At 40.2% G+C, this 26,958-nt stretch overlaps 1 protein-coding gene and 1 pseudogene across 1 annotated transcript in view; both read right to left on the bottom strand.

Annotated features, from left to right (window-relative positions):
• Positions 1-26,958, bottom strand: part of PAK5 (p21 (RAC1) activated kinase 5) — a 304,602-nt gene that overhangs the window by 46,310 nt on the left and 231,334 nt on the right.
• On the bottom strand, positions 12,172-13,299 carry LOC110208067 (kelch domain-containing protein 3-like; annotated as a pseudogene).

Raw genomic sequence — 26,958 nt, 5'->3', positions numbered from 1 at the left:
ATATGTATGTGCTTTTGGGGGCCCTGTTTGCTGTGCTACATTATCATAAAACACTTATTTGTACCAGCTTCCCTAGTAGCAATCTCCTTTAAATACCTGAACCCAGGTCTTTGCTTTAACCTGAGCCCTGAGGCCAAATAAAGCAATTGTGTGTGTGTGTGTGTGTGTGTGTTGTGTGTGTGTGTGTATGTGAACAAAAACACAAAAGCAAATCCCTTGAACAAAAATTCAGGAGATTTAGGTCCTAATCCTGATTTAATTCAGACTCAGTCCTGAAGGTAGGAAATCAGGAGAGATGCCTGGATTGGGTAGATGAGGGCCCATATCTACACACTGACATCACATAGGAAAGATGAATTATATGTGTGCTGAGGCAAAGTAAGGTGATATCTTAGATGCAACACTGTGAAAGTATATAAGGATCACAAAGGGGAAATGAATAGTAGATGAGAGAAAAGTTTCCCAAGGGTGTGAAGAGAATAAATGAAAAAAAAGCTTTTCCCAGATGTACTATTTGGTTTGGCCTTAGATCTAACTAGTAATTTTGGGCCAGTCATTTAGTCTTCATTAAGGTGGCATTAAGAGAGATAGAGCACACAGAATGAGGTGTCACAATTCTACTATCATATAGTCTTTCCTGCTCAGATAACTGGAATATCAAATTAAACTTCTATGTTTCCCACTTTAAAAGGGACATTGATAAATTAAAGAGGACCCAGGATGGCAAAGTGAGTCAAGATCATGGCAAATGCAGAGTAGTTGAAGAAAATGGTGATGATAAGATTATGGGTGGGAAATGGGGAGGGGATTTGCCTTTATCATAGGATATAGCATCACACAGAAGAAGCACTGGGGTTATTTTGCTTGACTTGAGAGGGCAGAAAGAACTAGAAGCAATAGGTGGAAGTGGCAGCAAGGAAGATTTCACTTATATGTGAAGAAAACTTTCTATTAATTAGAATTACGCCAAAGTGGAATGGGATGCTGTAGAATTTGATGTGTTCCCTCTCATTAAAAATCAGGCTAAGGTTGGACGATCACTTGTCAAAGTACGTTGTAAAGAAGATTCCGGCTAAGGTACTAGGTGACTTCTGATGTCTCTTCCAGCTCTGAGATTCTGATATTCCTTAGTTTTTCCACCTGTAAAACAGGGAGAGCAACACCTGCTAAACATACCTCACAGAGCTATTTTTGGGTTGGTTGTGATAATGTATATAGATTCATCCTGAAGTGTACAGTAGAATTCCTTTACCAGCTGGGCCTAGGGTCTTTAAAGACAGCACACCTAAATATATTGCTAAAAGATTTCATGCTGCCACCTGGTGTTAGGAATGGATAAAACCAATATAGTTCTTTAGGAAGAGGGATTTGTAAGCTATCTTCAAAGAGTCAGTCTGAATTTATTGAGAAAACAGATATTCAAGTATTTGTTACGTACTTAGCACTGAGAGAGCAACATAAAAGAAGACAGTCTCTTGGATGAGTACCGCAGGACAAAGAACACTGGCATGGAAGTCAGAAGACCTGGGTTCAAATCCTAGCTCTGCCTCTACCTTTCTGTGTGAGGTTTGGAAAAATCAGTCTGACTCTCTGGAGCTTCTCTTTTCTTATCTGTAAAAAGAGGTGATTAGGCTAAATAATTTCTAAGATCCTTTCCAATCCTAAGAGAGATCCATGATTCTAAGAGTACTTGAAATGTTAGTCCTTTCAAAGGACTATTATGCATAGTAGCAATGCTTAGAACCTGTAATGAAGACAGGCTCTTGAGGACTACATTAGGAATTAGAAATAGATAAAAAGTTGGAAAATGACATAGTCCCTGCCAACAAAGGGCTTACAACCTCAAGAGGTTGAGTGATGAGATATGTATTAATCAATCAATCAATAAACATTCATTAAATTTACTATTTGGTGGGCACTGTGATATAGAATGTATAAAAATGTTTGCCACTATGTATAGATACATGTATGATATAAGACATAAGTATTATGCGAGGTAGAAATGTGATAGATTCAAAGGAGAGCCAGGCAAGATGTTATATCTGAGAAGGAAGAGGTCACTTTTTTTTTTTTTGCTTTTTTTGGCTAGGCAATGGGGTTAAGTGACTTACCCAGGGTCACACAGCTAGTATGTGTCAAGTATTTGGTCTGATGCCAGATTTGAACTCAGGACCTCCAGTATCCAGGGCCGGTGCTCTATCCATTGCGCCATTTAGCTGCCCCAAGAGGTCACTTCCAGTGGTAGGAGGGAAAGGAAAGAAAGGCAAGTTATGTTAGGAAAAGCCTGAGCTGGATCTTGAAGGAAAGGACTTTAAAGGACAGTAATGCTGGATAGTATGAGCAAAAGCAAAGAGATTAGAGAAGCTAAGATGATAACAAGTGACAAAGAGTAGTTGTCTACCTGGAATGAATAAGATGAGATAAGGTTGGATAAAAAGGCTGAGGTCAGAATGTGAAGGGTTGGGGGTTTAAACCTTGAGTAGAGGTGTAATGTGATCTAACACACACACACTTGTGTGCACTGGCAGTCATGTGAAGGACATATTGAGAGACTTGATTCAAGAAGATCAGTTAAAAAATTTACAATAGAATGGGAAAGAAGAGATGAGGGGCATAACTTGGGTAATTGGTTGTTGTCCTTCATTCTCCAAGAGGACCAAAATGATATCACTATGTTAGAGGCAAGTAACAATGTGTCCAACTGCGGCTGATCAGACCAATATGAGCTTGGAATGTCTACCACAGGTCGGGCACAAATAGTCCAGGGGAACATTTGAGGTGGATTCTCTAAATTTGCACATTTCATGTTTCTTTTGGGCTCCTTCAATTCTGCTTTGCTCATAGAGCACAGCACCTTCTCTAAAGAGAGGATGCCAGTCTGGGAAGTCCTGTGCCACTGTCTCCCATGTCACACAATCAATTCCAAAGTTCTTAAGAAAGACCTTGAGAGTGTCCTTATATTGCTTCTTCTAATCACCATGTGAACACTTTAAAATAGTCTTTTTGGCTAGCGTTCATTTTGCATCCACACAATGGGCCAGCCCATCAGAATTGCACTCTTTGTAGCAGAGTTTCAACGCTTGGCTCTTTAGTTTGAGAAAGGGCCTAAGTGTCTGGTATTTTATCCTACTAGGTGATCTTCAGAATCTTCCTAAGACAATTCACATAGAAATGATTCAGTTTCCTGGCAGGTCGCTGGGAAACTGTCCAGGTTTCACAGGCATACAATAATGAGATCAGAACAACAGCTCTGTAGACCTTCAGCTTGAGAGTCAGTCTAATACCTCTCCTCTCCCACACTTTCCTTTCGAGCCTCCTAAATACTGAGTTAGCTCTGGCAATGCATGTGTCAACCTCATTATCAATGTGCACATCCCTGGAAAGTACATTATCAAGGTAAGTGAACTTATCTACAGCATTCAGAACTTCTCCATTTGTAATAACTGATGGTTCCACATATGGATGGTGGGGTGGCAGCTAATGGAACACTTGTGTTTCCTTGGTGTTAATTGTTAGGTCAAAATTAGCCCAAGCACCAGAGAATTGATCCATATCTTGTTGCATCTCAGCTTCAGAGGCTACATTGAGTGCACAATCATCTGCAAACAGAAAATCATGCCCCAACTCTCCCTCCACTTTGGTCTTGGCTTGTAGTCTTTTCAAGTTAAAGAATTTGCCATCAGTGTGGTAGCTGACCTTGATGCCATATTCATCCTCATTGAAGGCATTTGACAAAATGGCTGAAAACATTATGCTAAAAAGCATGGGAGCTAGTACACAGTCACTCCATTGGTGACTGGGAAAGCATGAGAATACTGTCCATTATCCAGAACCTGGGCAAGCATGCTGTCATGAAATTGATGTACAATGCTGATGAACTTCTCCAGACAACCAAATTTTGACATAATTTTCCATAAGCCCTCATGATGTACAGTAACAAAGGTTTTATTCAGATCTACAAATACTATGTACAGACCTCTATTCAGCTCCTGGTGTTGCTCCTGGAATTGTTAGGCAGCAAACACCAAATCAACTGTTCCTCAGCCCTTTCTGAAGCTACACTGACTCTCAGATAGATGAACATCTTCCAGGTGAAGGATCAGCCTGTTAAGAAGGACTCTGGCAAGAATCTTGCCAGCCAAGACTAAGAGAGAGACCCTGCCCTGTGATTGTCACAGGATAATTTATTTCCTTTACCTTTATAGAGATGGACAATGGAGGCATCCTTGGACTCTAATGTACATAAAGATGGAGCCATGATACAGCAGCTTGGTTCTTATTTTCTTAGAGATCAGCATTGGTGAGTAATATTCCATGGTAGCTAGGTGGCTCAGTGGATACAGGTTGAGGCCTAGAGTCAGGGAGACCTGCATTCAAATCCAGCATTAGACAGTTACTAAGTATGCGATCCTAATCAAGTTACTTGACCTATCTACTTCAGCTTCCTTATCTATAAAATGGAGGTAATAATAGCACCTACATTACCAGAGTTGTGAGGATCAAATGAGGTAATATTTGTGAAAGAACTTACAAAGTGCCTGGCACATAGGAGGTGTTTAATGAAAATTTTACTGAACTTTTAAGTTCCCTTCCCTTTTTCCCCATGGGCAGCTAAGACCTAGGAATAGTACAGTAAAGACTGAGGAAATCAGGTTGAGTGACAGTTTTGTCTGCCATTGCAAAAAACGGTAGTTGATGGTTGCAGGGGAATTATGGATGGTGGCCTTCCTAGAAAATTCTAGTGAGAATGACAAGAAATTAAAACTTAAATTTCCATTATAGTGCACTATCTTCCCTAAATCTTTCATTTTATTCTGCCTAAACTCTGGTAGAGAATATAGAATTGAAATCAGCAGTATCATGGATGATGGCACAGGGGTCCTCGAGTCAGGAAGACCTGAGTTCAAATCCAGATTCTGATAAATTACTGGGCCCACTTAACCTCTGTTTATCTCAGTTTCCTCATCAGATGGGGATAATAATAGCACCTACCTCCCAAGGTTGTTGTGAGGATCAAATGAGTTAATAATTGTAAAGTGCTTAAATTATAAAATGCCTGGCACATAATAAGTGCTATATAAATGTTAGCTATTACTATTATTATTATTAATTACTATTATTCACTATAGCATTCAGGTATAGAGAGACTATAGAGGTCAAGGATCAGGATGACTCAATAGCTAACATTACAGCAGACACAGACCATTTGTCAATCCTTTTACTCTTCTTTCTTTCTCCAACCCCTCCTCCCTCTCCTAGAAGTAAGGTAGAGATGCATCTTATTTGTTTTTGTCCAAGTTTTTTTTCCCCCTCTCTCAGCTTCCTTGAGCTCTTGTCTCCCTCTTTGTGCAGAATGCTTTGCATTCCACCCAAATAGGCCTTGTGCAAAGCAGGCAAGGGAAGATTACTTCTTGCAATATAACATTTCCATCCTGGGATCGTGTGCCTGATGGTACGCTCCATCATGTAGGAGCTACCTTCAGAGGGAAAAAAAAAAAACAAACCTCACTGTGTGAATACTCTGCCATATCACCCTGGAAGGGAATAAAACGTTCTGTCCCAGAGAGATTTAGGTCAACTCAGAACTGGGGCATAGTATGTTGATTGCTGGATTTGAAAGTGTGGTTGGCCTCAGGCAAGTCATTTCCTTAAATATACATTGTTGGGCTTGGAAGAAATGATTTCTAATGTACATTGCAGATTCTAAATCTATGATACTATATTGTTTTTCAAGTAAAGCTGTAACTTTCCTTATAAATACTTCTTCAGCATAAAAGCTGAAATCACTCATAAACACTAGGTGGCAGCTTTGTATTTTCCTTGATTTTGCAGCATGCCAAACATGGAACCACAATTTTAAAACTGGAATAAGCCTTAAAGATAACAGAATTCAATTACCTCATTTTGCAGATGGAGATTCTTTATAGGATCCATGTCCTGCCCCTTCTGTGTGGGTGTGCCTCAGGCTCATTCTTGAGCACATCTTACATTTCTCCCCTCCTCCATTTTCTCCTCTCTTTCTGCTCTCCGCCCCCCTCCCCCATTTCTGTTGTTGACCTCATCAGTCCCCATAGGTTCAGATATCATCTCTATTATGTAGATGATTCCCACATCTATGTATATAGCTCTCATATTTCTCTTGAATGCCAGTCCTGCATTTCCAACTGGTTGCTTAATATAAGAGGACATGGGAAGCAATATGGTATAGTAGATAGGGTGCTGGCCTTAGAGTTAGGAAGACTTGAGTTCCAATCCTGCATCTAACAATGATCAGCTATGTGACTCTGGACCAATCACTTTAACTCTGAAGCTCAGCTTTCTCAAAGGCAAAATGAGGGCATTGGGTTAGATGGCCTCAAAAGTCCCTTCCAGCTCTAAATCTAAGTTCCTATGATTTTCAATCAGATGTTCATAGACATCTCAAATGGAAAATTTCCAAAAAAGAACTCATTCTATTTCACCCTAAATGTCCCCCTCCTCTTTACTGCTCTATTTATGTCAAAGGGTCCAAGATCCTTCCAGTCACCAGAATTTGAAAACTCTTCACTCTCACTAATATTGCACATTCAATCAGGTACCAAATCTTTTTGAGTCGACCTCCTCAACATCTCGTATTCCCATCTCCTTCCCTCCATTCATATGCTCAGGACTTCTTCACTTCACACTGAACAATTACAACAGTCTCTAAAGGGCTTCCCTACATGCAGCCCTCTCTCTAGTCTCCTATCCATCCCCCACTCAGCTACAAAACTGATAGTCCTGGAGAACAGGTTTGACCATGACACATTTCTACTCAAGAAATTTCAATGTCTCCTTATTGATTCTAGGATAAAATGTAAGCTCCTGTTTGGCACCTAAAGCTCCTAATGAAGTAGTTCCAACTTACTTTTCTACACTAATTTCATGCTATTTACCCTCATGTGCTCTATGTGATAATTAAACTGGTTATTTCTCATAAATAATATTCCAAAAGTCTCTCTGCTTTTGTGCAGTCTGGTCCCAAGGCCTAAAATTATCTCCTTTTTCACTTCTTCCTTTTGGTAGCCCTTCCACTCTTCAAGGCTCAGCTCAAGATTTACCTTCTTTAAGAGGTCTTTTCCGACACCCTCAGTTGTTGCTGCCTACCAAGACATTATATTGCATTCAATATATTCATATTGTAATAAATGTATTTATATATATGTGTACATATATATGTGCATATATTTATATCTATAACATATAATGCTCTGCATATATTTTGGGTTTGCCCAGTAGAACATAAGTTCCTAGAAGACAGTGACTGTCTTCTGTTATTTCTGTTTTTAAATCCCTATGCTTACACCAATGCTTGGCATATAGGAGTCCCTAAATGAATACTTACTAAAATGAATGGAAATTGAGGCTCAGAAAGGTTAAAACTGTTGCCCAAATGCACATAGCTACTTAAAGGAAAGGTCAGGTCTAGAATCCATGTTTTTGGATGCCAGGACAAATATCCATTGCAAGAAACCATACCTCATCATCCCAAAAATATAAAAAGCAAAAAAAAAGAAAGAAAGAAAAAAGGCACCAAAGTTAAGAAAGAAAGGTAGATATTTCCTTTTAAAAATATCAATTTACTTTAAGAAGTTTCAAATAAATGCCATTAAATATGTAAGTTAGGCTACATGAATCTGAACAAGAGTAAGTTATGTAATTAGGAGAAATATTAAAACAATTTTAAACGGCTTTTATTTTCTCAGTATTATAGGATTTTTTTTCCAAATGGAATTGTGACCATTGAACCAAAAAAGTGAAGGTGAATGTAAATGTATCCAAAGGCCAGTAGATGTCAGTATAGTTTAAGATACACACTCAAAATGTAATGGAAACTATCAAAAGAAAGGGAAACCATCCATGAAAATAGCAGGTATGTCTATAAAGAACACAGGCAGAGAAAGGCTCACTAATATAGTACGTATAAGAGTAAATGCACACCTTGTCTGTATAGTGTACAAAGATGTACCCAACTAAAAACTATCTATTCCTGATGAAAATGATTTTAAAATCATCAGTTCCTTGACAAAGAACCAACTGCTGGGCAGATATGCCAAAGAGGTCAGTAAAAAGAACTTAGTAAAGAATTGGAAGCAAAGTAGATGACCATCGACTGGAGAGTGGCTATATACAAGTGGTTGCACATGAAGGTAATGGAATACTACCGTGCTGCATGAAATGACAAATGTGAAGAATATAGATAAGCATGGAAAGGGCTACATGAGCTAATGCAGAGTGAAGCAGAATCAGCAAAATCATAAACACAATGACTGTAATAACATAAGTGGAACAACAATAGCAAAATAATCCTGTGAAATTATAATGACAAATAGTCCCAAAGAAGTCACATGAGAAGGCACCTCCTTTCTTTGCTTTACTGAAATGGGGGGCTATGGCTATGGAAAACTGCATACAATGTCAGATTTTTCTAATAACATTGCTTTTCCCCTCTTTTATAAGAGCTAGGTCTTATGGAGGAGGGCTATATTGGGAAATAGAATGTAAAAGTAAAAAAAATTACTATTTCAGGCAGTAAGCATTTATTAAAAAGCTACTATGTGCCAAACACTGGGCTAAGCAATGGCATCCTAAAGAATTAAGGCACTACAACTGCTGGGATTATTTTCCAGGTTTGTTAAGAATCATTGACTTAGTCTCATTTATCTGGGGCCTGCTCTGATTTGCATGAGTTAATTCTATCTGTGACACAGGTGGCATAAATGAAAAGCATAATTTGGTTCAAGAAAAGTTTAGATAAATAGACTTGTAGAACTCAGAAAACCTAACAACTAGAAGGGATTGAGATAATCTAGCAATAGGTAACATTTATATAGCAATTTAACATTTAAACTATAATGTCCTTACAACAATTCTTTTATACAGGAGAACAAATATCCCTTTTTACAGATGAAGAAACTAAGGCCCCAAGAAAAAAAATGACTTGAACAAAGTCACATAACAAATCTGTGGAAAAGCAAGGAATAGAATCCAGGTCTCTCAATTTCCATTAGAGTGTTTTTTCTACTCTTCTGAGGATACAGTCTCAGTTTTGAGACAGATGTCATAATAGGTAACCATGTTCTAAAAAAAAAAGCTTTCCAGTTTCATACTTTCAGAGCAAGAATATTGGACAGGCTAGATCTTTGGATGGGCCCAGGATAACACTTCTTGTATTGCCTTAAAATGTATGAAAATGGGGGGTAGCTAGTTGGTGCAGTGGACAGACCTCTGGCCTTGGAGTCAGGAGGACCCGAGTTCAAATCCAGCCTCAGACACATAACACTTACTAGTTGTGTGACCCTGGGCAAGACACTTAACTCCAATTGCCTCCCCCCCCAAAAAAAAAGCAAAAAAAAAGTATGAAAATATATTGAGGGAACTTAAGAATTGGATGCTAAGATGAGAGCCTCTAATTTAAACAAAAAGTTGTATTTCTTATTACAAGGCTTGGATGGGGTAGCAAAAAACCACAATGTTTCTTCTATCTCCTAACTATATTCCTCCCTTTCTTCCCTGATCATGCTTTATTTGAACTTTTTTTTTTATGTGTTGGGGTAGGGGTGGGGTGAGGGTGGTAAAAAGGAGATGAATTAGGGAGAGAGAAGAAAGAATAGGATAGAGAGGACCCTAGAATCACAGAATCTTTCCGTTCAACAAACATTTATTAAGGATCTGCTATGCAAGTAGGTCGTAGTTGTGTAAGGGATAGACAGAAGGGATTAAAAAAAGAAAAAAAAAAGAAACAGTACCTGGTCTCACGGAGCTTACATTGTGAACTTCCTATCCAATGCAGGAATTACATCTAAAACATTCCTAAAACATGGTCATTTAGCCTTTGCTTGAACACAGCTCACTATTTTGTGAGGCAGCTGATTTCATTGTTAAATATCTCTAAATAACAGAAAGGACTTCTCTATACTAAGTCCAAAACTTGTTTGCTGCCCCTTCTAATCTAGAGAAGCAGAGAACAAAATGACCCCTCTCCCAAAAGACTATCCTTCAAATAAGTTTGTTTGGTGTTTTTTGGTTTTAGGCAATTGGGGTTAAGTGACTTGCCCAGGGTCACACAGCTAGTAAGTGTCAAGTGTTTGGTCTGAGGCCGCATTTGAACCTAGGTCCTCCTGACTTTAGGGCCAGCACTCTATCCACTGCGCCACCTAGCTGCCCCTATCCTTCAAATATTTGAAGAAAACTGCTGCATGATTCCTTTCCCCACCTTTGTGCCTTTGCCAAGTCATCTCCTCTCCAAGATAAACATTCCCCAATTCCTCAAGCTATTTGGTAATTGAATGACACCATTGCCAGACTCTCCTCTTGGTCAATGTTCAAAGCAGACTATAGGGAAAGTAAAGTTGATGCTTTGTTATGTTTGTTTGGGATTTAAGGCACCAAAAGAAGTTCAATTTTCCTACTATGACCCTGCCCCATCCCTGTTTTCTGCTTTGTACCCCCTCCCACAACTTTACTAGAGCATATGTATAGTTTAGTGACTTTTAGAATACTTCCAAATCACTTTCTAACATGCCTCAGCTCTACCAAGTCCGCATTAGTGTGCCTGTATTCCTTTCTCTACTACAACAAATGTTGTTTTCCTCATTGATGTCATCTTTTTGAAAAATTTTCTACTCTTCTCATGATTTTTTCTTTAAGGTACAAATTCTTTAAGGTTAAATTATTCTCCAATTGATTTTCAATCTTTTTTCTTTTTTCTTTTTTTTTGGAAAGCAAAGGTTATCTTTATTACAATCTGGGGAGATGGCTGTCTGCTTCTCCAGGTGCATGCAGGAGAGACAGCGCACAAAAGGAGATGGGATTATATAGCCTAAAGAAAACAAATCCCCACCCACCACTATCCCTTATTCCCCTTAACTGGGAGGTGGGCTTACATTCTAGGTGCAATATAGTTTCTTCCTATCCCCTTCTCCCTTACCCCAGAGACAAGAGAAAGGCGGGAACCTAAGGGCAAACAGCTCAGGTTGGGGGCAGAGCTTATTCTTTTTGTTATGTGCTTAACAGTAAGGTCTGAGTGGGGGAGGATTTCAAAAATAATAATCAAGAATTATTGACCTTTGAGGAGGCTTCACTTCTGAGAGTTCATCTCTCACATCAATCTTTTCTTTAAAGGTCCTTCATTGAATATAGTTTTTATTGCATTAAGGTCAATAAAGGATGTAATATTTTTGTTCTTCTATGTATTTGTTTAACTTCTGTACCCTAATAAAGGATAATTTTTTTTGTAAGTTTCCATATGTTTGATATGTATATATGTATAACATATATATATATATATATATTCTTTTCTGTTCCCATCCAATAATCACCATAGATCTATAACACCCAACTCTTATAAAATTCTAGTCAATTCCTTTTTTTAATTAATGTATTTATTTTTAGTATTCAACATTCACTTCCACAAGATTTTGAGTTCCAAATTTTCTCCCCATCTTGTCTCTCCCCCCACCCCAAGATTGCATGCATTCTGAATACCCCTTCTCTTAATCTGCCCTCCCTTTTATCTCTCCCCTTCTTGTCTTATCCCATTCCCCTTCAATTTTCCTGTAGGGCAGGATAGATTTCTTTTTGGGGGGGGGGGTTTGTACACATTTTTATAAAATCCGCACTGGCTGGTTTTCAGGGAACAGTAACAACCTGGAGGGGGTAAGTGGGTCAGGAATGAGGGGAGGAAGGGATCACCTGGTGGACACCCCTGTCCCCCAAGGAGGGTGAAGAGAGGACTTCACTTCAACAGCTCTACACCTCTTAGCTCCCAGACACCACTCATGGCTCAGACAGGGTTGAGGAGGTGGGGCTTAGGGTTTCTCCTGAAGGTGGAGGAGGCAGTGGAGCTATGCTTAGGTACTGATGCTTCCTCCTCTTCCCTCCCTCAAACCCCATAAAATATGTGGATGCCCCAGAGGGCAGATGCTAAGGAACAATCCGAGGGAAAGAGGAGATGGACAGGGAGAGCACCAAAGGGAGAGGGGCTGAGCCCCGGGGTGAGGGGGAAGGGATAAGGGAGGGCCCCAGCACTCCCCCAGCTGCCCCTCCAAAAGTCCACAGCACAGAAAAAGGCCCTAGTCCAGCCCCTCCAGCTGCAGGGGAACAAAGTCTAGGGGCCCATGGTGGCAGGCTTACAAATGATGGGAAGGGGTGGTGAGGACAGCAGCAGGATCAGTAGGGAAGGCAATGAAGACTTCCCCCTACCCGTGGGATGATGCAATGGGGCGGCTGATGTTGCTGTTGGTGGTCATGGCAGTCAGCTCCCACCTGCTGTCATGGGGCAGACAGGTCTGGTCCAGGTTATACTGAATCACAGCCAGTTTGCACAAGGTCTTCTTCAGGCTGGGACTAAAGTCTAGAATGTGTAGGTCGGAGTGGTCCATAAGGTCAAACTCATCTCCTAGGCCTTCCTCAGGAGAAGGACTAGTGCCCAAGAGGACAATCTTGTCTCCCACAATGCAACAGCACTGGCGTCAGCGGGGGCATGGCCCCTTTCCCTTAGGCTCAATCTTCTTCCAAGACAAGGACACTGGGTTGAACTTCCAGAGGTCATGAAAATGCTGATTCAGCCTTGCATTGTAGCCACCAAATATGTACAACTCCTCATTGTACCCAAAGGCAGAGTGGCTCCTTCGGCCCTCAGGCAACAGTGGTGTAGGTGGACAGTCCAATCAGGCCTCAGCCCTCGTGTCAAAGATACGTATTCGGTCACAACAGATCTCATTATTGGAGTGAAAGGGTCCAAATCGTCAGCTCGACCCCCAAAAACACACATGCAGCTGCCCAACATTGTAGCTGAGTGAAAGTCCTTCCAACGTGCAGGAGTGCCCAGCTGCTCATAGCCCCCGAAGACCTACATGTTCTTGCCCAGGACACAGGCTGAATGTCCATCTCGGGCCCCAGGCACTGTTCCAGATACCTTGGGTGTGAACCACTTGTGAGTATTGATATCAAAGCCATAGAGCACATTGCAGGCTCCTTCTGAGTCATTTCGTCCACCCCACAGGTAGACAGTGTCATCAACGAGGACGGCTGAACGTCCGTAATGCATGTAGGGCACTTCCCCAGCCTGTCCACCGGCCAGCATTGGGGGCAGCTTCGTCCAACATAGAGACACTGCATTGAAGACATGTACATCAATTTGGCGTAATGTCTCATAGTCTTCTCCAGAGCAGTATCCTCCAAATGAATACACTCGGTGCCCCACAGACACTGCTGCATGATTCACCCTGAGGGGCCTGCCCTCCAGGTGCACTGTCCACCATAACATTCCCCTTTGATGTGGCTACAGACACATGCCCGCACAGCACGGCCAGCCTGTCCAGTGTCTCTGCTACCTGCCAGGCTGGGCTGGGGCAGGGCCCGCCCAGGATAGATTTCTATACCCCATTTCTTATGTATCTTATTTCCCAGTTGCATGTGAAAATTTTTTTTAAACTTTTGTTTTTAAAATTTTGGGTTACAAATTTTCTCCCTTCCTCTCTCCCCCCCTACCCTCATTGAAAAGGCAAGCAACTTGATACAAGTTGTACATATGTAGTCATGCAAAACACTTAGATAGTAGTCATATTGTGAATAAGTATTATTTCCCTTCATCCTATGCTGCTCCCCATTTATTCTATTCTCTCTTTTGATGCTGTCTGTCCTTAGAAGTGTTTGCTTCTGATTACCCCCTCCCCCAATCTTCCCTCCCCTCTATCAATCTCCTGCTCTCTTGTCCCTTTCCCCCCACTATTTTCCTGTAGGGTAAGATAGATTTCCATACCCAACTGAGTGCATATGTTACTCTCTCCTTAAGCCAAATCTGATGAGAATAAGATTCACTCATTCCCTCTCACCTTCTCCCATTTCCCTTCCACTGTAGAAGCCTTTTCTTGTCCATTTTATATGAGATGATTTACCTCATTCTACCTCTCTCTTTCTCTTTCTTTCCATATAATCCCCTCTCACTCCTTAATTGTATTCTCCAGATATGACCCCTTAATCTTCAACTCACCCTGTGCACTCTATCTATCTATCTATCTATCTATCTATCTATCTATCTATCTATCCATCTATCTATCTACACATACATATAATTTTTTCCCTTCAACTACTCTAACACTGACAAAGGACTCGTGAGTTACAAATATCAACTTTCCATGCAGAATGTAAACAGTTCAACCTTAATAGGTCTCTTATGATTTCTCTTTCCTGTTTACCTCTTCATGTTTCTTTTGAGTCTTGTATCTGAAACTCAAATTTTCTATTCAGATCTGGTCTTTTCATCAAGAATGCTTTAAAGTCTTCTATTTCACTGAATGACCATTTTTCCCTCTGAAGGATTATGTTTTGCTGGGTAGGTGATTCTTGGTTGTAATCCTATCTCCTTTGCCCTCAGGAATATTATATTCTAAGCCGCTGGGTCCCTTAATGCAGAAGCTGCTACATCTTGTGTTATCCTGATTGTGTTTCCACAATATGTGAATTGTTTCTCTCTGGCTGCTTGCAATATTTTCTCCTTGACCTGGGAACTCTGGAATTTGGCTACAATATTCCTAGGAAATTTTCCTTTGGGGATATCTTGCAGGAGGAGGTTGGTGGATTCTTTCAATTTCTATTTTGCCTTCTGGTTCTAAAATATCAGGGCAGTTTTCCTTCATAATTTCTTGAAAGATGATGCTAGGTTCTCTTTTTGATCATGGCTTTCAGATAGTTCAATAATTTTTAAATTATCTGTTCTGGATCTATTTTCCAGGTCAGTTGTTTCCTATTTTTTCATTCTTTTGGATTTTTTTTTTTACAGTGTCTTGATTTCTCATAAAGTCACTAACTTCCAATTGCTCCATTCTAATTTTTAAGGATGTATTTTCTTCAGTAAGCTTTTGGACTTCCTTTTCCATTTGGTAAATTTTGCTTTTGAAGGCATTCTTCTCCTCATTGGATTTTTTTAACTTCTTTTGCCATTTGGGTTAGGCTTTTTTTTCAGGTGTTATTTTCTTAAGTATTTTTTTAGGTCTCTTTCAGTAAGCTGTTCACTTGTTTTTCATGATTTTCTTGTATCATTCTGTTTTTCCTCCACTTCTCTTACTTGCTTCTCAAAATCCTTTTGAGTTCTTCCATGGCCTAGAACCCATTCATATTTTTTTTGGAGGCTTTGGATGTAGGAGCTTTGACTGTGTTTTCTTCTTCTGGTTGTATATTTTGATCTTCTTTGTCACCAAAGTAAGATAATATAGTCTGACTCTTTTTTCGCTGCTTGCTCATGATCCCAGCCAATTAATTGTGTTATAAACTCTTTGTTAAGGTAGGTGTGGAGAATGTACTGTCCCATACTTTGGGGGCTTTGTGCAGCTGTTTTTAGAGATACTTCTAGGGATCTGTAAATTTTCAGTTCTTCCAAGGTGCTATGATCAAGGGTGAGGTGTTTACTCCTTTCCTCCCCTGTGCTCTAGTCTATGAGCACACTTTTCTGTCTTGGAATTGTAAGGAGGATTCTCTCTTCACAGCCACTACAAGCTCCACCACACCAGCACTCCTCCTCACCCTAGGACCACCACCCAGAACTATGACCCAGATCCAAGCATGGGCAAAGCAAGAGAATCCTGCACCGGCAAAGAGATCCCTGCAATCCCCCTCTGATCAGCCACTCGATTTCCCCTCAGTCTGTGGGCCAGAACCTCAGGAGGCAGCCGCCGCCCTGGGGCCAGGCGTGGGGACTGGACCTGAGACCACCATACTTCTCTTTCACCATTGCACACATAGACTTTTCCCACTGACCTTCTAAGTTGTCTTTGACATTTTGTGGGTTGAGAAGTCTGGAAACCACCACAGCTTCCTGTGATTCAGTCCTCCAAGGCCTGCTCTAGGTTCGCTGCTGCCTGTGTGCCCATGCTGAACTGTGCTACTTTCCCAGCCTGGCATGACATACCTTCCTGATCAACTATCCAGGTTGTCTTGGGCTGGAAATTTGTTTCACTCTTTTTTTTTTTGGGGGGGGGGAGAGGGTTCTTTGTTTTAGAATTTGTCTACAGCCATTTTTTATAGGTATTTGGAGGGATTTAGGGGAGAGCTCAAGTAAGTCACTGCTTTCACTCAGTCATCTTGGCTCCACCCCATTCTTTGTTTTCAAAGAGGACCAATGACTGCTACTGGGTCACAGTTCAAGGGGAGAGAGTAACATTTTCAGTCAAGAGGGAGCAGGGACCCCGAGGAGCAGTATCACTTGAGATCCCAAGAGATCAAGGGTCCTAAGGAACAGTATTGCTTCTGGTCCCAAGGGAGCAGGTACCCAAGGACTGACGTTTAATTTTCAAGGAGTTTTTTTTTTTTAAGTAAAGTTTACCACTTTATCTTCTAAGCGATTAATTCTTAATTCAGATCTTTTCTTCACAGCTTTAATTTTATCCCTTCCTTCATTTCCTCCAGGTACTCTTGTAGTCTCTGTGACCAAGTCATTTTTTTGAGAGTTTGCATGTCATTGTTGCTGTGTTATTCTTTTCATCTTGGCTTTCTTCTTGGTCAATGGTTGAGTCACATTTCTTCATTATGTTTAGCCTCTTCTGTTTCCTCATATTTCTATCCTCAGTTCTTGATTTGGGATTTAATGCCTGATCCACACAGTGCCTCCTCTCATACTCTCGGATATAGTGGTGCTGACCTTACCTTCTTGGGTTCTTGCTCCTGGTTTCCACTCCCTTTGGTAGATGTACACTCAAAGCTCTGGTGGGTTTCAGCTTTCCTGCTCTGAGCTTTATGGTTGGCTGTCCTAGATGAGGGTGTTAGGTAGATCTCTCCACCTGATTGAGGCTTCCTTGATGACAGTGCTGCCTCTTCTGTGGCTTTCCTTGTCAGGATGCTGCTATCATTTTCTACTCCTCCAACCCCACTGTTTTCCTTTGTCAGCAGCTCTTTTTTACCCCCTATCCTCCCTCAATACTGCCTCTCTCTTCACTCCCATTTTTGTTGTCACGACATCACCTCTTTTGAGCCCTTTATGACCTGGCTGGTTAGGGTGCTGCTTCACTCTATTGCCCTCCTTGGGATTTTCCTCGTCCATGTACTACCTAGTCAATGCCCCCTGAACTCCAGCTGGCCAGGGCCCTGCAGTATGCCCTTGGTGAAGGCATTGCAGTGATCTTTCCTCTGTGGGGCTTTCCCTAGTCAGAGAATTGTCAGGGGCTCTTTTAATAAGGTCTCCCAAGCTGGTATTGGTCAGATCAGCCACAGTAGGACGCACAGTACCTTGACCCCAAAATGTGATGTCATTTTGGTCCCTCTTTGAGAACAAAGGACAACAACCAGCCAACTATACACAAGGCACTATGTTATACGCTGAGGATACAAAGACAACATGTCTTGACTAGGTTAAATGATGGGCTCAGTTAAGTAAGATAAATATTTACAAGGTAAGAAAAAATATCTGTATAAGTGCAGGACAGAGAAAGAGTGTGGTAAAGCAGAAGTTACCCCAGCACTGTGTTAACCCTGTTGCCTGCCATAGTTGCAATAGGAGGACTGGCCTTTTGAGGGGCCTTGGTGCATATACTACAAAGCCACAGCACTGACTTTGTCTCTTGCTATGTCCCTGAAAGGATCAGTGGCTTCATTCCTCTTTTAAGTAGTCTGGGTGTTATATGGGTACCGGCTCTTGCTGTGGCTGTGACAGGAGAACCATCTTCAGACTTCCCAGAGGACCCTGAGGTGCGGGTATGTTGTTCACCAAGCAGTGACCCACTGTGGCTCCCTGTAGCCTGCTTAAGGTACAAAGGTCATATATACCCTTGACTAGGGTGCTCCTAGTCAAAATGCCCACTTGTTTCTGGTTGTCCTTGTGGAGATCTTGAATAGGAGAAGGAGAATGATGGCATTTCCCTGTGGTCTTCCTGATTATTCTTTTACCCAGTGCATTCCTTAAAGCCTTTACTGGAATGTTTATGAAAAGAGGTGGGCTACTCAAGGGTCTTTCAACATTGCCATTTTCATTAGAAAATAGCAATATCAATTTGGCAGCTATGGGAAAGAATACAGAGTGAGGAACCCATAAAAATAATAATTTTTATTCTTCTTAGGATTTATTACCAGTCTCAGCTTGTTCTGGCTTTACTGTTCCTGTCATTCTTACAGGATCATAATGCTCTTTTGCATTCCTTCTCAATCACTTACCCTAGAGTCATTACCTATATATATCTACTAAACTATTTTTTAAAATTTTTAAAAATTTTTGAATTTCTTATTTTTAGGCAATTGGGGTTAAGTGACTTGCCCAGGGTCACACAGCTAGTAAGTGTCAAGTGTTTGGTCTGAAGCCATATTTGTACTCAGGTCCTCCTGACTTCAGGGCTGGTGCTCTATCCACTGTGCCATCTAGCTGCCCCTCTACTAACCTATTAAACAATTAAAATAACTATTAAATAACTAAAATAGTCAGCAAATCAGTTGGCAAATGAGTTCCTCAACAATCCACACCAGTCTTCTGGATACCACCACCTTTGGTCATCACTCAAATAATTTTTTGTACTTTCGTAAACATTCCCTTTTTGAGGGCATTTATTTGGCAAAATTTCCCTAAGGAGGAGGTCTACCCTTACAAAACCAGTCAAACACTAAGGTTTCCAGAACTTGAACTCTATGAACATGATTTTGTACATTTTTAAGGAAGATCAAGAAACATATGTTTCCCTTATTGCTACTGGCTACATGGCCCAAGTGGGTATGATAAGAATGCAATATCTCTGTAATCGCATTAAGCCTTTTTGGAAGTTCTAAAATTCTTATTAATAAAACATTACATTTATGTAGCAAGCATTTTAACTTACTAAAATTATTTCTGCTTTCTTATTTGAAAACTCACATTTGATAATCTATAAAGCTGAGAGGTTAGATATTATCTGATTTCATAGAAGAAGAAGCTACAGCTCAGAAAAATGAAGCGCCCTGCCCAGGATCACATACCTAGTAAGTCAAAGAAGAAGAATGGAACCCAGGTTTGCCTTAACTCTTTCCATTGGTGTAAACTTAACAGTTAGCCAAGATGGTTGTCAGTATATCATCATTTCCCTTCCCCCACCCCATTTCTTGATGTCAGACAAATATCATGGCAGGTATGTACAGAGGTCCTCAGAAGTCAAAGTTGTCAGTCTGCATTCAGATTTAGAATTGTCATCAATCTGATTTATTCCAAGTCTTAGCACATTTCTCTCAAGTTCCTGCTGACACATAGAGTTCTGTTATCTCCCTCTTAAGCAATGAGCACTTTAGTTCTATTCTTCAATTTATCATAGAAATTCAAAGGGCATGTTTGATGGAATTCTCTCACACCTTGTTCACACTCCTCAGCACATCTATCATGAATAAGCTGAAGCCTTTCTGTAGCTATTTGGACCACAGAATTTCATACCAGAAAATCATAAAAGCAAAGGCAGCAGATACAGCTACTTAAGTGGCTCCTTAAAGTAAAATGCAGGCATACTATCAGCCAAGATGCAAAATATTTATGGATATGAATCCTTAGTGAGAGGGACCTGACTTGTAATTTCACCGGAATGGGAAACTCCTAGATGAGAAACCCCTCTCTATAATTCAGGTCAGTACTTTCTCTGAAACTCATAGACTTAGAGAGTTGCCCAGGGCACTAAAAGTTTAAGTGACTTGCCCAGGGTCACACAACTACAGTCACAAATCCAGGTCTTCCTATCCATAAAAGTCTATCCACTGTACCATTATGTCTCTCATGGATTCAAATACATCTCCTCTCCACACCCCTTTCTCTGAGATAAAAATGATAGCATTGACACATTTATCCTATAGATAACAAGAGCCTCACCAATACAAAGCAAGCTGTCTTTCCTACAGTAGAGTTGCTGACAAGTATGGTAAAGACTGTCTTTCCCTTGGGCCATGTTTTTTTTGTGTGTGTGTGTGTTGTTTTGTTTTGTTTTCAGCCAAACATAGGCTTTATTAGAACATCTGTCATACTGAGCAGGCTCTTAAGGAGTTTGAACATCAGTGAACTATTCACTAGATTTTAAGAATCTGAGCACCTTAATGGAGACAAGATGAATCTTGTATACAGAAAGACTGTGGGAGAGATCCAGGAGTGGCCAAGTAGTCTGCTGGGGACTGTGAGGTAATAGAATGGCAGGGAACTGGACCACTACCACGTGGCCAAGGGAGAATGGAGCCTAGCTAGGATTAACGGTGGGAAGTGTCTGGGGGCCATAGGGAAGTAAGATAATGGAAGGCTAGGCCAGATTAAGGGTTAACAGAGAATTTGGAGATTGGGCATAGCCACAATGAAAGGGCAGTTGATGGGATTATATATAGCCTCAGGCAAATGCCAGAGATTTGGCCACGTAGGAAAGTCCAGATTTTTTTTTTCCTTTCTAGGGTCCAGATCCCAAACCCATCATCCTCCCCTCAAACAAATGGGACCCAAATTCTTTTGGGGTAAGGGGCAAAGGTCTTGGCTTCTGAAACTGCTTCCTGCTGGCAAGGGGCATAGAGCTGTCCTTGCCTTGAGGGGGTCCCAAAGAGGAGGTTGACTATAACCAAACACAGGCTGCATTCAGGGAACAATGGGGGGACATTGGCTGGTATCTGCTGTTTCCTACGAACTGTAAGTGAATGGCCTGTAGTCTAGAAGACACAAATCTGACAAAAAAGACTGCAGGGCCCAGATAGAAAGCAGGGACTAAATTTGGGGCCCAACTTTGAGAGGATAAAACATTCTTAGCTCTGTTTCGATTCGGATAATTAAGTTTTCCAACCATGCTGTATGAAATCCACCTCATAGCCAGACTTAGGAATAGGCATCTGAGTAACCTTCATTTTCAAAGGAACATAGTAGGGAAACTGAGCCAGGAGGATCCCATCTTAGACTAAAGGCTAAAATTGTCCTCTCAGCTTTTTTCGATGCTGACTTCCCACCAGTATCACATTCTCTCAGAGTAGCTTGTGGCATTTCTCAGATGGTAGATTATTGATTCATCGAGGATTATTATGATCCATTAGACAACTCAAAATCCTATGAGCTTTTACCTCATATAGCAAGTTTCACTAATCATAGCTTAGGAAAAACTTTTCCAGGATTTACATCTCAAACTTTAATTTGTCCTCCTGTAAAAAGCCAATCCTTAGAGATTTCTATACACTTGCAAATTCTCAGTAAGCCATAACCCAAACAAGCTTTTTGGCTAGTTTACACGTTAAAAAAATAACCAACAATAGCCAAATTATTTTAGTGGCAACCAAATTATTAAAAGTTGTTTGACACAACTGATACAAAAACTTCACCAATTTGAAACTTGAAACAAACCCATTACTAATCAGGTGACTTGAATTTTGTTAAATGCATTTCTAAATTACTTTACACAGAGAATGGACATCTCATTAACACTTAAATTACAACTTTAAAAGAGTATGTTTACCCAAGTTCTGAGTCTAGCTTCTTTACTTGGAGCAGGATATTCTGAACCTGGGTGATGCTTCCAGGCAAAGGTTGCCCCAGGTCCCAAGGTCACTGCCAGTGGGGCCCATGCAGTAGAGGGTGAATTCAGAGGTGGGGGGAGTGGGGAAGGTGAAACTCTCTTCTCCTATGAGGACTAACAGATACACTCTTGACTCAAGGGAAGGAAGTGGGAGAAGGAAGTAACCAGGATTGTAAGGAGGTGTTTCAAAACACTTTAATGATCGATCACAAAACTTCCAGAATCTGCTAAGTTGTTTTTAACTGTTCTAACTTTTCCCTATAACCTACTTGAAGGAGGAGTTAGGGGTATAGAGGGAAGGGAGTAAGTAAGCCTTACGGAACCAAAAAGCACCTGCAGTTTTCCCAATTCTCTAGCACCAAGAGAACTGGCAGAATTGGGCATGTGCTTCCAGATAGGGCATCTGTACTTGTCCTCTATGCTGCGGAAGGTGTACCCATGTCTATGGCCTTGAACCGAGCCAGTGGACCCAAGAGCCTGAGAGAGTCAGGCCGAGTGTGAGACAGCCTCATAACTGCCTGCCTGAAAAGCACCTCCAAGCCTTCCTACGTGGTTGGAGAGTGACCCCACCTGTAGGGCAAGAAAGAATGCAGAGAGGCTTACATACCTTCCAATCTTGGCTGGATAAGAACTTGGGGTTAGGCAGTTTCCCAGTACAGGCCACCAAAATGTTGAGGTTTAGGGGTATTGGGACCCTGAAATCATGACATCAGCCAAAGACAAGGTTTATTAGAAAATCTGTCATATTGGGCAGACTCTTAAGGAGTCTAAACGTTAGTGAGCCATTGGCTAGATTTTAAGAACCTGAGCTGACCCATGGTGTTTTTGCATATAACTAACTTATCCTTTACACAGGAACTTATTTCCTGACAATCAGTTTGTGAAGTCATTTCGTTTTCTGTTGCTCCTCTCAACTTGGCACTGTTTCCATAATTCTCTGTCTTCCATACCCTGTAGGGAATGAGATGTGGAGCTAGCATGGCCGGGGTTTCCAGCCAACACTTCCTTCCTCTAACAGCTGGCATGTCTAGCAGAGGTTTCTGTGGAATGACAAGATCTCTAGTCTCTGCTTGCACACTCAGCAGATGCTGTTGTAAGGCAGGTGTTTTAAGTCTCCCCTCTTTCCTCCCCCCACCCCCAGCCCTAAACTCATGTTTACTGAGAGATAATGATTTGCAGAATCTGCAAATTCTGTAGGCTTGAAGTGAAAATCGTAACTGAAATGCACCCATAGAAATCCAAAATGGAAGAAAATTTCATTCTAAAGTTAGTTTGGGGGGTCTGTTGTTAAATTTAAAATTATTAATACCTTTTTGGACAGCTCTATAATTACCTTCATAAGATATTTGTAGGTTTTTTTCCTTTATGCCTTGAAGATCTTATTACAATAGCCTTTTGGTTAGTCGCCCCCTTCAATCATGTCTCTCCTCACTAAAGTCCATCCTCCACTTGGCTGCATCTTCCTAAAATGTGGGTCTGACCATATCACTTCCCTCCTCAAGAAACTCCAATAGCTCCCTATTACTTCCACATAAAATCCTCTGTCTTCTTTTTAAGCCTTTTACTACTTGCTTTCTATCTCTCCATTTTTTTTTATGCTTTACTCACTTTCACTGTGACACTATAGGGACACTGGCCTTCATTCTGTTTCTCACATATGACACTCCAATTCCTGATGGAGTGACTGGCTTATCCACATGCCTGGAATGCTCTCCCTCCTTGTCTCTATTTCCTGGCTTCCTTCAAGACTCAGGTCAAATCCTACCTTCTTCAACAGGTCTCTATAAATCCCTCTCCACTCTACCCTGTTATTGCTAGAGACTTTCTTCTGAGATCAGTTCTGATTTACCCTGGATATCTTGCAAACACATAGTCGTTCACATGCTGTCTCCCTGGTCAGAACATCAGCTCCTTGAGGGCAGGGACAACTTTTGCCTTTCTTTGTATCCCTAGGTCTTAGCAAAGTGCCTGGCATACATTAAGCAGTTACTTCTTGACTTGGCTTGACTTTAAGTAATAGAAAACTAGATATACATTTTCCTACTTTACTTAAAACATACTTTTTAAGGAATGAAATGAAAGACATTGGAAGATAAAATCAATAGCGGGCAACTATTGAGATATTGGGTATGTACGAGAGGGAAGAATGAAAGACTATTCTGGATTGTAAATCTGGGTGACTAGAAGGATATTGGCACTCTCAACAGAAATAGGGGAATATGAATGAGGGAGAGATTTGGTTTAAAAGACCTTTATTTAGGTAAACCTGACACAATAATTTTATGACCAGTAAGCAGACTTTATGCAGGCATTTACAGAATACACATTCTTTACTGAATGGAAAATCATTCATCTATAGCAGATTCATTCATGTAGAGATACTGAAAATGGTTTTAAATGACATCATAAAATGTTTTTTAAAATTATTCAATTTAATTGTCAATTTGCAAACATTTAAGTTGAACCTGATTGCACTCATGTTTGCTCTGTTTCTCAATTTTAGAAATGTTAAATGATTCATGAACAATTATTCATTAAATGATAACCTGAAGGATCTAAATATGTGACATTTGGAGTATTTATAGCAAAATTCTACAGAAGTATCATTTTTGTAACACAGCTGCTTCCACTAAACTTTTTGAAATTATTTTTATACTTAGTATTTTATTTTCCAGTTATATCAAAAACAATTTTTAACATTCATTTTTAAAACTTTTGAGTTCCAAATTCCCTCCTTTCCTCCCTCTCCATCCTCATTCATTGAGAAGACAAGCAATTCAATATAGGTAATACAAAAGTAGTCATGCAAAACATATTCATAGTAGTCATGTTGTGGAAAGAAAACATAGATTTAAAAAACTCAAGAAAAATGAAGGTTAAAAAATATGCTTCAATCTGTATTCAGATACCATCAGTTCATTCTCTGGGGATGGATAGCATTTTTCATCAGATTTGTCTTGGATCGTTGTGTTGCTGAGAATAGCTAAGTCATTCCCAGTTGATCATCTTACAACACTGCTGTTACTTTGTACATAGTATATTTGACTTTGCATCAGTCCAAGCAAGTCTTTCCAGGTTTTTCTGAAAGCATCCTGCTCATCATTTCTTACAGTACAATGTTATTCCATCATAATCACATACCACAACTTGTTCAGCCATTCCCCAATTGATGGGCATTCCCTCAACTTCTAACTCTTTACTACCAGAAAAGAGCTGCTATAAGTATTTTCATACATATAGGTCCTTTTCCTTTTTGTTCTTCACATACTTTGGAATACAGACCTAGTAATGGTATTGCTGGGTCAAAGGGTATGCATGGTTGCATAGCCCTTTGGGCATAGTTCCATATTGCTCTACAGAATGGGTGAATTAGCTCACAACTCCACCAACAATGCATTAAAGTCTCATCTTTCCCACATTCCTTCCAACATTTGTCATCTACCTTTTCTTTCCTGTTAGCCAATCTAATAGGTATGAGTTAGTACCTCAGAATTGTTTTAATTTGCATCTCTCCAACCAATAGTGAGCAAGAATATTTTTCACATGGCTATAGATAGCTTTGACCTGAAAACCGATCATATCCCCTGATCGCTCATCAATTGGGGAAAGGCTCTAATTTTTATAAATTTGATTTGGTTCTCTCTGTGTTTTAGAAACGAGGCCTTTATCAGAGAAACTTGCTTCAGTATTTATTTTTCATGGTTACTATTAACTGTATTTCCCTCAATCCTATCCCCTCATTTATTCCATTCTCTCTCTCCTTTCACCCTGTCCTTCCTCAACAGTGTTTTGCTTCTGAACCCTCCCCTAGTCTACCCTCCTTTCTATCAGTCTCCCCCTCTTCTCTTTTTCTCTCCCTTTCGTACTTTCCTGTAGGGTAAGATAGATTTTCTTTTTCACTAAATTGAGTGCATATGTTATTCCCTCTTTGAGTCAATTTTGATGAGAATAAGGTTCACTCACTCTCCCTAACCCCTCCCTTCCCTTCCACTGTAAAAGCTTTATCTTGCTTCTTTTATGGGAGATAATTTATCCCATTCTACCTCTCCCTTTCTATTTCTCCCAGTACATTCCTCTCTTACTTCTTAATTTTATTTTTAGTTATCATCCCTTCATATTTAACTCAAACCTGTGCCTCTGTCTATATATGCTCCTTCTAACTACCCTAATAGTGGAAAAGGTCTTATGAGTTACAAACATCATCTTCCCATGTAGGAATGTAAATGGTTTAACTTTATTAAGTCCCTCATCATTTCCATTTCCTTTGTATGCTTCTCTTGAGTCTTGTATTTGAAAGTCAAATTTTCTATTCAGTTGTGGTCTTTTCATCAAGAATGCTTGAAAGTCCTCTATCTCTTGAATGTCCATCTCCCCTCCTCATGGATTTTACTCAGTTTTGCTGGGTAGGTGATTCTTGATGGTTGATGCTAGTTCTTTTGTCCTCCAGAATATCATATTTCAAGCCCCCTGATCCTTTAATATAGAAGCTGCTAAATCTTGTGTTATCCTGACTATGGCTCCACAATACTTGAATTATTTCTTTCTTGCTGCTTGTAACATTTTCTCCTTGATCTGGGAACTCTGCAATTTGGCTATTTTATTTGGGATCTCTTTCAGGAAGTGATTAGTAGATTCTTTCAATTTCTATTTTACCCTCTGGTTCTAGGATATCAGGGCAGTTTTCCTTCATAATTTCTTGAAAGATCATGGCTAGGCTCTTTTTTTTTAATCTATGGCTTTCAGGAAGTCCAATAAATTTTAAATTATCTCTCCTGTGTCTATTTTCCAAATCAATTGTTTCTCCACTGAGATATTTCACATTGTCTTTTATTTTTTCATTCTTTTGGTTTTATTTTATTGTTTCTTGATTTCTCATAAAGTCATTAGCTTCCATTTGCCCAACTCTAATTTTTAGGGTTATTTTCTTCAGTGAGCTTTTGGACCTCCTTTTCCGTTTGGCCAATTCTGCTTTTTAAGGCATTCTTCTTTTCATTGGTTTTTTGGACCTCTTTTACCATTTGTCCTAGTCTGTTTTTAAGGGGTTACTTTCTTCAGCTTTCTGTGTGTGTGTGTGTGTGTGTGTGTGTGTGTGTCTGTCTGTCTGTCTCCTTACCAAGCTGTTGACTCATTTTCCATGATTTTCTTGCATCAATCTCATTTCTTTTCCTAACTTTTCTTCTACCTCTCTCACTTGATGTTCAAAATCTTTTTTTTTTTTTGAGCTCTTCCATGGTCTGAGCCCAATTCATGTTTTTTCTTAGAGGCTTTGGATGTAGGAGCTTTGACTTTGCTATCTCCTTCTGAATGTGTGTTTTGATCTTCCTTGTTACCATAATAACTTTTTATAGTCAGAGTTTTTTCCCATTGTTTGCTTATTTTCTCAGCCTATTACTTAATGTTTAGCTGTTTCTTAAAGTAGGGCTTTGCTTCCAGGATGCAGGGCACACTGTCCCAAGCTTCAGGAATTTTGTAC

The sequence above is a fragment of the Phascolarctos cinereus genome, unplaced genomic scaffold, assembly GCF_003287225.1.
Source record: "Phascolarctos cinereus isolate Bilbo 61053 unplaced genomic scaffold, phaCin_HiC Scaffold_2;HRSCAF=192, whole genome shotgun sequence".
Taxonomy (NCBI): Eukaryota; Metazoa; Chordata; class Mammalia; order Diprotodontia; family Phascolarctidae; genus Phascolarctos; species Phascolarctos cinereus.
The sequence above is the reverse complement of the archived record's forward strand: the minus strand, read 5'-3'. Positions and strand labels throughout refer to the sequence as shown.